The sequence below is a fragment of the Protopterus annectens genome, chromosome 1.part1 (assembly GCF_019279795.1).
Source record: "Protopterus annectens isolate FY-2018-M chromosome 1.part1, PAN1.0, whole genome shotgun sequence".
Classification (NCBI taxonomy): domain Eukaryota; kingdom Metazoa; phylum Chordata; order Ceratodontiformes; family Protopteridae; genus Protopterus; species Protopterus annectens.
Genome location: NC_056726.1, coordinates 849,832,036 through 849,845,253, shown reverse-complemented (window position 1 = coordinate 849,845,253; position 13,218 = coordinate 849,832,036). Strand labels below are relative to the sequence as shown.

General features: G+C 41.3%; 1 protein-coding gene across 1 annotated transcript in view; it reads left to right on the top strand.

Annotated features, from left to right (window-relative positions):
• LOC122815150 (probable E3 ubiquitin-protein ligase HERC1) overlaps positions 1–13,218 on the top strand; it is a 5,886,073-nt gene that overhangs the window by 322,755 nt on the left and 5,550,100 nt on the right. The gene's annotated exons all lie outside the window — the stretch shown is intronic.

Genomic DNA, 13,218 nt, shown 5'->3' with positions numbered 1-13,218 from the left:
TCTTGTAGTACAGTTTTGTGTTTGCAGAGATGTGTTTCTTTTGATGACCTCTTTAGTCATAGATATATCTGCACTTCAATAACTTTAAACTGTTGTTACGTAATACTTTGCACAAGTTTGTAGCTCTTGTTATTTAGTTAAAGGGGTTTTGTTGAGGTCTATGGGTGCATTGCAGCATCTAATGCATTAAGTGTTACTATGCAGTTGTGCTGTCCTCATTTCACAATTATATGAGCCATTTTTTTTTTTAATAAAAATCTTCATACACTTGTTATTAAACCACGACATAAATAAAGTTTGAGTATGCCTTGTGATGTCACTATAGGAATGACGAGAGTTCTGCCCATGGATGTTAATGTTCTTGTCTTTGCACATGAGCGGCAGTGCACATGAAGTCGTTCTTTCCCTACAGTGATGACAGTGAGGTTAAAGTTAACTTACTAAATTCAGTGTCATCACAATAGGGAAAGTGCTATTTTCAAAAGTTTTTTTTTTTGACTTGCAAAACAGTGGCTAAAAACCTTCATTAGTTTTATGAAACTGCTGTTTTGCCACATTGTGTACTGCATGATGTAGTGCAAAGGTTAAGAAAATACTTATGACCAATCCACACTAATGTTGATTCACCCAGTGGTTATGGAGATACGACAAAAAGGGCAGTTGAAAATACTGTATACCATTAACCTATATGGGAATTTTGTCAAGTTTTATTCTGACTGTTTCTTCAAGAAACAATATGGTCCTTTTCACATTGTGCATTTTTTTTCCTGAGGAAGTTCATTGTTAAAGCTCAGTGAAAAATGCTAGATGATTCAATAATTTCATACATTTTAATGACAAAAGATTATTTTGTTTTGTTTGTTGGAGCTGCAGTCTGTGAGTAAAGTGAGTTGGTGTCTAAATGCAACAGTACATCTTTGGTGAATGCAGCATTTGTTTATTACAGTGGCTGAAATCTAAACTTCAGTTCTTTAACCAACCTTGTCAAAATCTTTGAGAGTCAAGCCTGTATTCCCATGTTACTTTTTAGTGTGTGGCAGTTGTATTTTTTTGAGATTGTGATGTCCCCACCAAGGAGCCTCAATCCTCACCACTGACACTGGAAAGGGATGTTCACTTAGAACAAAAATGGATATACCAATATTTCCAGATGAAGTTCTCTGCATCAAGCACAATTTCCTTTAAGAGCATATAGGGAGCGCACTCAGCCCGAGGTCTGGGTTTTTCTCTCTCTCTCTTCCCAGGAAGGCTCCCCACTGGCAGAGCTGTAGAGTTAAGTCCTCAGCCAAGTCCTCCAGCACCCTCTCTGCTTCATGTCCCTGCTCCAAGTAGCTGACACACACACACACACACACACACACACACACACACACACACACACACACACCCCTATAGATGCACACAGGAAATGTCTTAGTGACAGTACTTGTTTGGTATTTCAGTTGCTTTTCATTTATTCACCTTTGGAAGTACTGTATTCATCTTGACTTAACTCCTTAACTGTAGGATCCAAAAGTACTTGGCTGCACGTTAATGTACCACTACTGCAGATGCAAAGTGTTGTTTCATTTTACCTTTATTTTAAAGTTGGTGTAAAACAGGTTTTAAAATATGAAAATGCTTTCTGTCATTCAGCATATATGCAAGATAATTATTTGTCTGGTACAAGAATTGTACTAGCCAGTAATTGCCCTGCAGCTTTTTCTTTTACTACTGGTAGAAAACCATATAGACTTGTTGGCTGTGATAACAGTAGACCTTGCATACAAAATATTGCAGCATTTTTTTTCAGTGATTTACATAGGGGTTGTGTTCTCTATAGCAGCAAGCTGAAATGCACTACTTTGTCCATTTTAAACACCACGTTTGGCAATCATGCCAGTTCTGTCAGAGTAGGGGGTAAAGCACTGACTATGAACAGGCAACCAGAGCTTGAATAGAGACTCAGGCACTTATTGGAGCTGTGCTTTAGAAGGAAGTTGTATTCTTGTCGACACTTTTGTCTTTGAGCGGTGGGGGACCTATGTGAGCACTCATCTTAGTGGAAAACCCTTGAAAGAATGGATATCCTGCTAGAGTGATGGGTTTGAGGGTGCATTGAAGCCTTAAAGGGTTGCATCAGTTGTAGAAGAGAGTGGCACACTATTGCCAGCACACCAACTGCATGCCAAACCCTGGGGCAGTATGTATCCTACGCAGAAGGGGTTAGGGACTTGATATGCAGAAAGAGAAACCACCTCTTACTGCTTAAATAATGGCCCCTCTATGCTGCCTCCTCAGTGACGGGGAAATGAGTGGGTCAATTGGTTTGGAGGGTGCTGATGATCAGCAAGCAGTGAAGACAAAAAAAATGGTGATCACATATCACAGGTGATTGCAGGAAGGGACTATCTGGAGGAACAGAGGACATTATATGAATGAAAGCAAATTATATTTGTGGTGATCACAGTAAATTGATCATTACTGTGGCTTAATGAGGATTGTGGACAGTGTACACTGAGAGCTACAAGCTGAATTTATATAACTATATTAATTTGTTGTTCTACTTTCATGACAGCCTAACTTCAAAGAAGGTTACACAGAATCTGGATATCATTTGAAATGAGTCAGGGAATGTGTGAAAACAAAGGACAGTTGCATGATCTGGCTTGTCTATGGGCAGTGTATACGACCTTGACCAAGGTGAAATTCATTTTAAGGGCATACTGCCTTTCACTTTCTTTACAGTGACACAAATGAAATGTTCACAGACAGTGAAAGTCTTGTTTCATGGGAAAGGCTAAGTGTTAGTTCCGTTATTCATGCATAACAGTCATTTGTGTAGATATTTTGGAGGGGAGAAGTGTGCATAAGTGTAAGAGCATCAGGCTGAAATAAATTACTCTTGTCATTGATTGTTAATCTTCCTTCCAACTAAAACATCAGAGGTGTACACAGATGGTAGCTTCTTTTTTGTGATAAGACCATGCATGAAAGCACGTTGTTATTACATAGTCACTTCTAAATAGAAATGGTGTGTCTTGTTGAGGGAGACCTAACAGTAGTGGGTTAAAATGTTACTGCAACCATTGTTTTTGTCTTGTCACAATAGCATCAGAGGCATACAAATGTGAATATAATTTCTGGAAGGCATACAGTGTACGCCAATCACTTTTGAATTACTGGTATTGGTTGTTGGGGCAGTATCTGTCAAAGAGCATCATGGACATTTATATTTATGTGACATTTTTGCAGTAGGAGATGGTGTACCCTCTCATAAGGGGCACATGCCACTGAGACCTTATACATGTGCTTTGCTTCCAAGTATCTTAGTAACTCCTGAATTCTTTATTGCAAACTTCATTAGGGGAACTCGCATCTTGACACTTATACACAGGTAACATAGTGCATTAGTGCAGAAGTGAAAAAAAATATTTTGCCAGCCAAGATGACACTTGTGTATAGGTATATAGGTGAAGTCTGTACTCTATCTACTGACAAGGGCAATTGAGTTGCAGTGAAGTACTTGTGGGTAGAGTTTCATTCTTGAGTATTTTCATAGCAAAATATTATATTAAAATTCCCTGAACACTGCATTAGGATAACTTGCATATGGCCACTTTCATATAGCAAAAAATCACCATTTCAGACAACTTTTGTTAGTCTGGAACTATTCCCAGTATTTATCTGGAGGTGTTTGATCATAGATTGCAAGGCCGGATTAAACTAATGTCTAGAATAAGACCATTTGTTTATTGTTGGTATTTTAGTTTCACAATGAAATCTGAAAATGGGACTGAGATCCTTTAATAAATGGAAGAGAGGCTTTGGAACGTATGCCTTTATTGCCACATTGCTATATTTTTTGTTATACTCTTTCAAGTTTTGTTGTCTTGCTGAACTTCTGCTTTGTGTAGAGAGTACAAAAATAGCCCATGTGTCTTCTCCGCTGAGTAGTCATTGTATTAGAAGTAAACGTCCACTGTAACTTCCAGTTGAAAGAAAAAATTTCATTTGTAACATGCCATAGCTGACATGTCAGATGTTTGAGCAACTGATATGTAGGGTCAGATGGTGTATTGCTGCAATGAAACCCCCTAAAGAGTAGCATCACATCCTGTTGTGCATCCCTGAAAGTTTCATAAGGAAATCTCAGAGGCACTGATCTATATTCTTTTACAGACAGAGACAGTACAGCAGAATATTTAGAGATGTCCACTACCATAGTCTGACATTTTGCATTAAATCTACTTTCTCCTGCAAGCACTGGTTTGAAATTAGTGAGCATAATACAGTAGTCATATAGAACACTTCTTTACTGAGTTACCATTAAACCAGAAATAACAGTATGTATTTCAACAGAAAATGTGTGATCTGATGTTGTCAATATTCATTCATTCCTCAACACGTGGGTTCGGATCTGACTCGGCTGATTTTTTACAAGTCATGGATACTGCAAGCTGTTTTTCTCATCCCTTACCTCTAATGCAGAAGTCCCCCTCTTTTCCTAGATCTCGTTTACCACTTCTATTTACAGACATGCTTGCTGCAGCTCTCAAGCGCCGGTTTATAGATGGGTGTTATATATGTATGTGTGTATGTATGTATGTATGTATGTGTATATATATATGGATTCACTTCATAACACTGAAACTTCATAATACTGAAAATGACAAAACTTCATAATACTGAAGACCAAAATACTGAAACTTCAAAATACTGAATACTCAAAATACTGAAACTCAAAATACTGAAAACACATATTATGCGTAAATTCAGCTTAAACAACATAAGTCATAGCAATTTCTACCAAATATATGCAGGGGGGCAAGCCCCCCCCCACACCCCCTGCTAATTATATATATCTACTCTGCACTGTGCAATCTTGGAGTTGATATATTTAATTAGCAGTGTGAAGCAGCCCCATTATAGTGCAGGGGCTTGCCCCTGCATATATTTGGTAGAAATTGTTATGATTTATGTTGTTTAAGCTGAGTTTACGCATAATATGTGTTTTCAGTATTTTGAGTTTCAGTATTTTGAGTATTCAGTATTTTGAGCTTTCAGTATTTTGGTTTCAGTGTTTTGAGTTTCAGTATTTTGATATTTCAATGTTATGAAGTGAATCCATATATATATATATATATATATATATATATATATATATATATATATATATATATATATATAGGTCTACCTGATTAGCCGACAACGAGAACACAAACCCACCTCCATAGGTATCACAAGGGATAAGAAACTAAGAGTAATGCTACTCAATGCCAGAAGTCTAAACCTCAAGATGCATGCACTCGAAACTCTCCTTAGCATGGAGAACATCGATATCTGTGCAGTAACAGAAACCTGGTTCAAGGCTCCCGAGAGCACCCCAGCAACCGGGTTATACCTCATACCATGCTTTTCGGCCCCAAAACTTGGACCGAACCAGAAAAGGAGGGGGAGTATCAATATTCGTCAAAGATACCCACACCTCCAGGTTGGTGGCACAGCACGAAGCATCAGAGACTATCCATATGCAACTAACAGTGGGTAAAACTGCCTTCCAGTTTATAGCCTGCTACACACCACCCTCCCAAACCCAGGAACCCCACTCGGCCTTCCTGAGAACACTGGAAAATATGAAGGTCTCTCCAAACACCATTATATTGGGCGACTTCAACTACCCAAACATAGACTGGGAGCATTACTCTAGTTCCAACACCCTAGCTCAAAGGTTCCTAGAATTTATAAACTCAAATGCTATGGAACAACTTGTTACCACTCCCACAAGAGGGGAAAACATACTGGACCTGATCATCACCAACATGGGGACTCTATGCTCCACACCAGAAGTGTATCCCTCACTAGTAAGATCAGACCATAAACTAATCTCACTGGATATTCACATCCCGACCCCACCCCCTGCCCAGAAAACCACAGTGAAAAACTTCTCTAAAGCAAATTTCACACTCCTCAAAACCGAGGTGGAATCCTTCAAAGCCCGTGGGCCTGTGGAAAATTCAGCCCAGACCGCAGAATCCTTCATAAATGCATTCTATGAACACCTTCAGGAATGCATGGATCATGCAATCCCAAATAAAACCAAGACCCAATCCTCCAAAGGCAGACGTCCTGTCTGGTGGACCCCAGCCATAAACAAAACTATACAATAGAAGGAGGAAGCTACTACATGATAGAGCAAAATCCCAAAAAGGGAAGGCATCTCTGATCAGTGTTAGCAAAAAACTACGGGTACTCATAAAATCGTCTAAGGCCAGCTTCGAGAGAAAAATTGCACAGGACACTAAGGATAATAACAAGGCTTTCTTTAGTTATGTTAGGAACCTGGGTGGGAATTCCCAGATATGCTCAGAATTAGTCCAAAATGACAAAAAATACACCGAACCCACAGACATTGCCAACATCCTAGCTGACAGGTTCAGCAAACCCCCCCACCAAAAGGGCAAATATCTATCCCAGCAGAGTGCTGCCCCCCTGACATCTCAGATACTCAGGTAAGAGCCACCCTCTCCAAAGCAAAAAACACAGCATCAATGGGATCGGACAGCTGCGTCCTACATGAACTCCAAGAAGAGCTAAACCCAAACATAAAACTACTGTTCAATCTCAGACTTCCCACAGGATATGTACCCAAAGAGTGGCGTACAGCAACAGTCGTCCCTCTCCACAAAGGTGGTGCCTCAACGGATCCTGGGAACTATCGCCCCATAAGCCTGACTAGCTTGGTCTGCAAAGCTATGGAAAGGATCATCATGGACCTCATAAAAAAAAGATGTTGGGGACCTACAGACACTGGATCCTACCCAGTTCGGCTTTAAGGGCAGATCCTGCCTCTTAAACCTGGTCGATTTCTTTGAAACAGTCACCAAGGCCATTGACGAGGGGAAGGTGGTCCACACAGCCTACCTGGACCTTGCAAAAGCCTTCGATACAATACCCCACTCGGGCATTATAGATAAGCTCACCAGCTTAAATATAAACCCCTATGTCACTAGATGGGTTGCAAACTGGCTCAAGGACAGAACCCACATGGTTAGAATTGCTGGAGCCATGTCAGACTCCAAACCAGTTACAAGTGGTGTCCCACAAGGCTCAGTCCTGGGACCTCTCCTGTTCGGTATATATTTCTCGGAGGTACAGGCAAACACGGAAGGACTGTGGCTGACCAAGTTCACAGATGACTGCAAACTGGGCGCTATAATCGACTCTCCAGCCGACACAAGCATCCTCCAAACGGGCCTCATAGAAACAGACAACTGGTGCCAGAGCCATGGCCTCAAGCTAAACGCCAAAAAGTGTATAGTCATCATCTTTGGCAAAAACAAAGTGCCCACAAATTACCACATAGGTGGTAATCTATTAAGTACGGAAGAAGTAATTAGGGACCTGGGGACCCAAGTTGATAGCAATCTCTCATTTGACAACCACGTGGCCAAAGTGGTTAGAAAAACATTTTATATAGCCCACCCAATCATGAAGGGATTCACATCTAGATCAGGGGAGGTCATCGTGCCTCTTTACTCATCCCTCATCAGGCCCATAATTGAGTACAATGCCCCTTTTGGGATGTACCTTACCAGACACCTGCAGCAACTGGAAAGACCCCAAAAGTACCTCACCAAGAGGATCAAAGGGCTCAAACAGATGCCATATGCTGGCCGGTTAAAGAAACTCCAGCTCTTCTCAATGGCATACCGCCTGCTCAGAGGCGATCTGTGCCTGACGTATAAAGCCATGTCCAACCCGGAATTAATGGACATGCTGCACCTCAGAAAATCCAAATCCCATCCAGCTACGCACTTTAGAGACTTGAACCTCAGCACTGAAATAAGTAGGACATGCTGGAGGGACAGATTCATAACCCAGAGGCTCCCTTCACTCTGGAATAAAATCCCAGACCAGGTTAGGCAGAGTCCCTCATTGACTCTCTTCAAGAGGAATCTTGATGAGTGGAAGGAGGATCGTAGGTTTACCCCGGGTATCACTTCTGTGTCACTGTTAGACAGAGGGCACAGTATACTAACCTCGAAAAAGGGCATAACAAAATTAATTTAAAATGGGTGGCGAAAGCCAAACACACTCTGGCTAGGCTTATAAATGCCCTAGGGCAGATAGCCTAGTATGAACCTATGAACCTATAAGTGTGCGGTAGGGACGGACGTTAGGGTCAGGGTGTGGGTAAGGTAAGTGTGCGATAGTGACAGACTTAAGGGTTGGGGCGGATTAAGTGAGTTAGGGTTAGGGTGCGGGTAAGGTAAGTGCGCGATAGTGATGGACCTTAGGGTTTGGGTTAAGGTTAGTGCATAGATAGTTGTGTATGTAATGTTTAGTGTAGGTTTGTAAGGTGTTTGGTGTGCTTGTGTTGTGTGTGTGTTTCGGAAAAGGTATTTGTTTTGTTGATTGTTGGGATTGTGGTTTGTCGGGCATGTGAAGGTTCGTGTATTTGAACTTTCGGTTTTGTGGTGTCTATTATTTTGTTGTTGGTGTTTGGGCGTTTCGGCGTTATCACGTAGACCCATATATATGTGTGTGTGTATATATATATATATATATATATATATATATATATATATATATATATATATATATATATATATATATATTAAAACACACACGCACATATTTTTAGAACAATTTTTCACTAGACTTTCGTCCCTTAACCTACGTATTTAATGTAAATCATTTTTACCATTGCTAGTATTTTTTCTTTTATTGGTACCATTTGGTAGCTGTCCTATACCATTGTTGGTAATTTTTCCTTTACCTTTTGGTTATTCTGGTAAAACCATTGTTGGTACTCTTTCCCTTTTATATATAAATTAAAAAAAAAATTATTTTTGTCTACCTAGGTTAGTATTTACCACTGTGTTTAGTAGCTTAAAATGGCGGCTAGACCATCAGGCTTTAAAAAATGTGGCAAGTGCAGTCATAAAATCCCATTGTATATTGCCTAGGATTTATGCATTTACTGTTTTGGTCCAGACCATTTGTTGTCTTCCTGCTGTATTTGTCCATTTGTAAAGCTTTTAATCCAGGAGCACTGGTGCACAGGACGAACAAATTGACCCTCAAGGGCCTTCTTCCTTTTGCCTTTGGAGACTTATCTGACTGGAGCTCAAACCTCCAAGCCAGATAAAAAAAGAAGTCAAGAAAAGACATTCTGACCAGCCTGGATCCTCTCCTTCTTTGGATCCGACTACAGAACCATCTAAGAAAACCTGAAAGACTTTGGATCCTAAGGGCAAGCCTTCAGATCAGACTTCATTGGATACCAGATCCATTTCTTTGGATCTGGCTCATTCTGATCCGAAGCATCTACAGACAACTAGGTATCTGTCTTTTTTGGCCCCTGTCCTCCCACCCCCATTCTTGAAAAGATGCCATCATTCAAGATCACCTTCCATAGCTTCCTGTTCATCCAGAAGTCTCACAGAAGCTGATGTGGACAGAATGATGATGAAGTTTCTCTCTGCACAAATTTAGGTGGGAGTTTTTCCGGCTCCTACCCCCATGCGTCCAGAAACCTTTGCTGGTACTACTCCACCCATCATGGCTCCTTCTCCAATCTGCCCATCTGCTTTGGAGCCCTTGGATCCAAGACTTCCGGCACCATCTTTGTCAGATCTGAAGATTGGTTTATCTTCGGATTCAGTATCTTCTTTGAGTGTACTGTCTGCAAGTGTGTTGGGGCTGGATGACTTTTGGAGCCGAACCGTCATTGTTGGTTCTGAGGTGTTAAGAGTTGACTCGAAGCTCTCAGTACCATCAGAGCCTCGGCATTTGATAGCTTTGTTCTGACCTCTGCCTTGGGTGGTGTGCCTTTAGGTCAGAGGTGGCTGACTGAAGCATGTCTTCTTGGGGCATTCTGCCTTTGAGATGGTGGAGAGAATGCTCTCTTCTAGAGGTCAGACTGTTCTTTCCCTCTGGATCCCAGATGTCTTTGTGCCTTGAACCTCAACATTCTTCTCCACAGTGACAGCCAGCCCAAAGTCTCCAGGCTACCCAGAAGGGCATAATTATTTCTTCCGATACTTCTCCAGAACATCCCACCAGAGTAGTCTATAAGAAGAGGAGGCGCAAGAGGAAGCACTTGGATTCCCCTCAGGAGTCGGTCACAGAAACATTTTAGAGATCCTCAAACAAGGGGTAGTTGGTGTACCGATAACCCTTCCCAAGAGGAGGAACCGGTATTCCTAGATGCATTTGATTCTGGCCGATCTACTTTCTAGATGAATCTGCTCCCTGATGAGCTCATCGGTTTGATCTGTGTGTGGGGCATGGAGGTAGCCTGATTGTGTTGAGCTGATCCCCAAGAGACCAGATAGGATCCTGGCACCTCTGAAGGAAAGAGAGTTCTGGAGCAAAGGAGTACCAGTGGATGATATGGTCGTAGCAACAGCCACAAAGAAAGAACTTGTGGAACAGAGTTCCTCTGTTCATCCCTGTAACAGGGAGTCTAGGATGTTGAACAGATTTGGGAAGCATGTGCATGCGTCAGTGAACTTTGCAGTCAGGTCCCTGAATTATTTAGCACACTTCATTAGGTTACAGAGGGATTTGATCAAAAAACTTTCAAAATCCCTCTCTGGGGCCAGTACTTCTGAGGCTGAAACTTCTATTGCTTCACAGTTGGTGACCCTCTAATTCCTCCATGAGGCATATACAGTGGATATAAGTGTACACACCCCAGCTACAAATCCAGGTTTTTGTTATCTAAAAAATGAGACCACAGTAAATAATTTCAAAACTTGTCTCACCTTTAATGTGACCTATAACCTGTTTTCAATTGAAAAACAAACAAATCTGTTAGGAGAAAAAAATATAAAAAAATAAAAAACGTACAATAAGCTGGTTGCATAAGTGTGCAGACGTTTAAACTAATACTTTGTTGAAGCACCTTTTGTTTTAATTACAGCATTCTGTCTTCTTGGGTACACACCTGTCATCAATTAAAGAGACTCTGATTAACCCCAAATAAAGTTCAGCTGTCCTAATAGGATTTTCCTGACTTTTACTCAGTTGCCTGCTACAGCAAAAGTCATGGTTCACAGAGAGCTTACAAAGCATCAAAGGGATCTCATTGTTGAAAGGTATCAGTCAGGAGAAGGGTACAAAAAAATTCCACAGCATTGGATATACCATGGAACACAGTGAAGACAGTCATCAAAATGTGGAGAAAATATGGGACAACAGTGATATTACTAAGACCAGATGAAAACTGGTCAGGGAGGCTGCCAAGAGACCTACAGCAACACTGAAGGAGCTGCAGGAATTTCTGGCAAGTACTGGTTGTGTACTACGTGACAACGTGTACTCAGTGCCAAAAAGTGTATTGTCATCCCCTTTGGTAAAAACTCTGTACCCATGAACTACCACATAGCTGGTAGTCTACTTAATGCCGAAAATGTGATGAGAGCTTGGGACACAGGTGGACAGTAGTCTCTCCTTTGATAATCACATCGCCACAGTGGTCAGGAAATCCTTCTACCTGGCTCATCTCATCACAAAAGGATTCTCATCCAGAAAAAGAGGTCATTGTTCCCCTCTACTCATCACTCATTAGACCCATTATAGAGTACAATGCCCCTTTTGGTATGTACCTCACAAGACATCTACAACAACAAGACCACAGAAATACCTTACAAAGGGGATTACTGGCCTCAAACAGATGCCCTATGCAGACCGTCTCAAAAAACTACAGCTTTACTCCATCACATATCGCCTACTCAGGGGCGATCTCTGCCTAACATACGAAGCTATGTCAAACCCAGAGCTGTTGGACATGCTCCACTTAAAGAAATCCCAATCCCTCTGAGCTACACGCTCTAGGGACATAAACCTTGTCACCACAATAAACAGAACATGCTGGAGGGATAGATTCCTGTCCCAGAGACTTCCCATATTCTGGAACAGACTACCTATCTATGTCAAACAGAGCTCCTCATTAGCACTCTTCAAGAAAAATCTTGATTGGTGGGAAATGGGAAATTCACCCCGGGATCACTTCTGTGGCTCTGCTCGACAGGGGCACAGGAAAACAAAATTTCTTGGGTGGCGAAAGCCAGGGTACATTTTTTGGCTAGGCGTGTATGGGGCCCTAGGGCCGATAGCCTAGTTACCTACCTATGAACAAACTCCTGTATTCCCCATATGTCTGGCCTATGGGGAAGGGTTGCAAGCTGGAAGCCTTTTCTTGCACAGAAAAACATCCAGGCCCTGCTAAAATTTGCAAAACAGTACATCAAGTCTCCCAAAAGCATGTGGGAAAATGTGTTCTTGTTTGATGAGACCAAGGTTGTATGTTTTGGCCACAATTCCAAAAGGTACGTTTGGCGCAAAAGCAACACTTTCCATCACCAAAAGAACACCATCACCATGGTGAAGCATGGTGGGGGCAGTATCATGCTTTGGAGTTGTTTTTCTTCAGCTGGAACTGGGGCTTTAGTCAAGGTGGAGGGAATTATGAACAGTTCCAAATACCAGTCACTTTTGGCCCAAACCCTTCAGGCATCTGCTAGAAAGCTGAAGATGAAGAGAAATTTCACCTTTCAACATGACAATGACTCCAAGCATACATACAAATCAACAAAATAATGGCTTCACTAGAAGAAAATTAAAGTTTTGGAATGGCCCAGCCAGAGCCCAGATCTAAATCCAATAGAAAATCTGTGGGGTGACCTGAAGAGGGCAGTGCACAAGAGATGCAATCTGACCGATTTGGAGTGCTTTTGCAAGGAAGAGTGGGCAAATATTGCCAAGTCAAGATGTGCCATGCTGATAGACTCCTACCCAAGAAGAATGAATGCTGTAATTAAATCAAAAGGTGCTTCAACAAAGTATTAGTTTAAGGGTGCGTGCACTTATGCAACCAGTGTATTGTAAGTTTTTTTATTTTTTATATTTTTTACCCCTAACAGATTTGTTTGTTTTTCAATTGAATTGTACAGTTTATAGGTCACATTAAAGGTGGGAAAAGTTTTGAAATGATTATTGTGGTCTCATTTTTTTATATTACAAAAACCTGGCATTTTAACAGGGTTGTGTACACTTTTTGTATCCACTGTATCCCATGCAGCTGAAGGAGCCTCAAGGGCAGTGGATTCTGGCATTTCCATCATGAGGCATGCCTGGATACATCTATTTGATTTTGCGGAACCTTTCAAGTCATCCTTTTTCATCAGTGCTCCCTTTGACGGAAGTTTATTTCTCTACAAAGTTAAA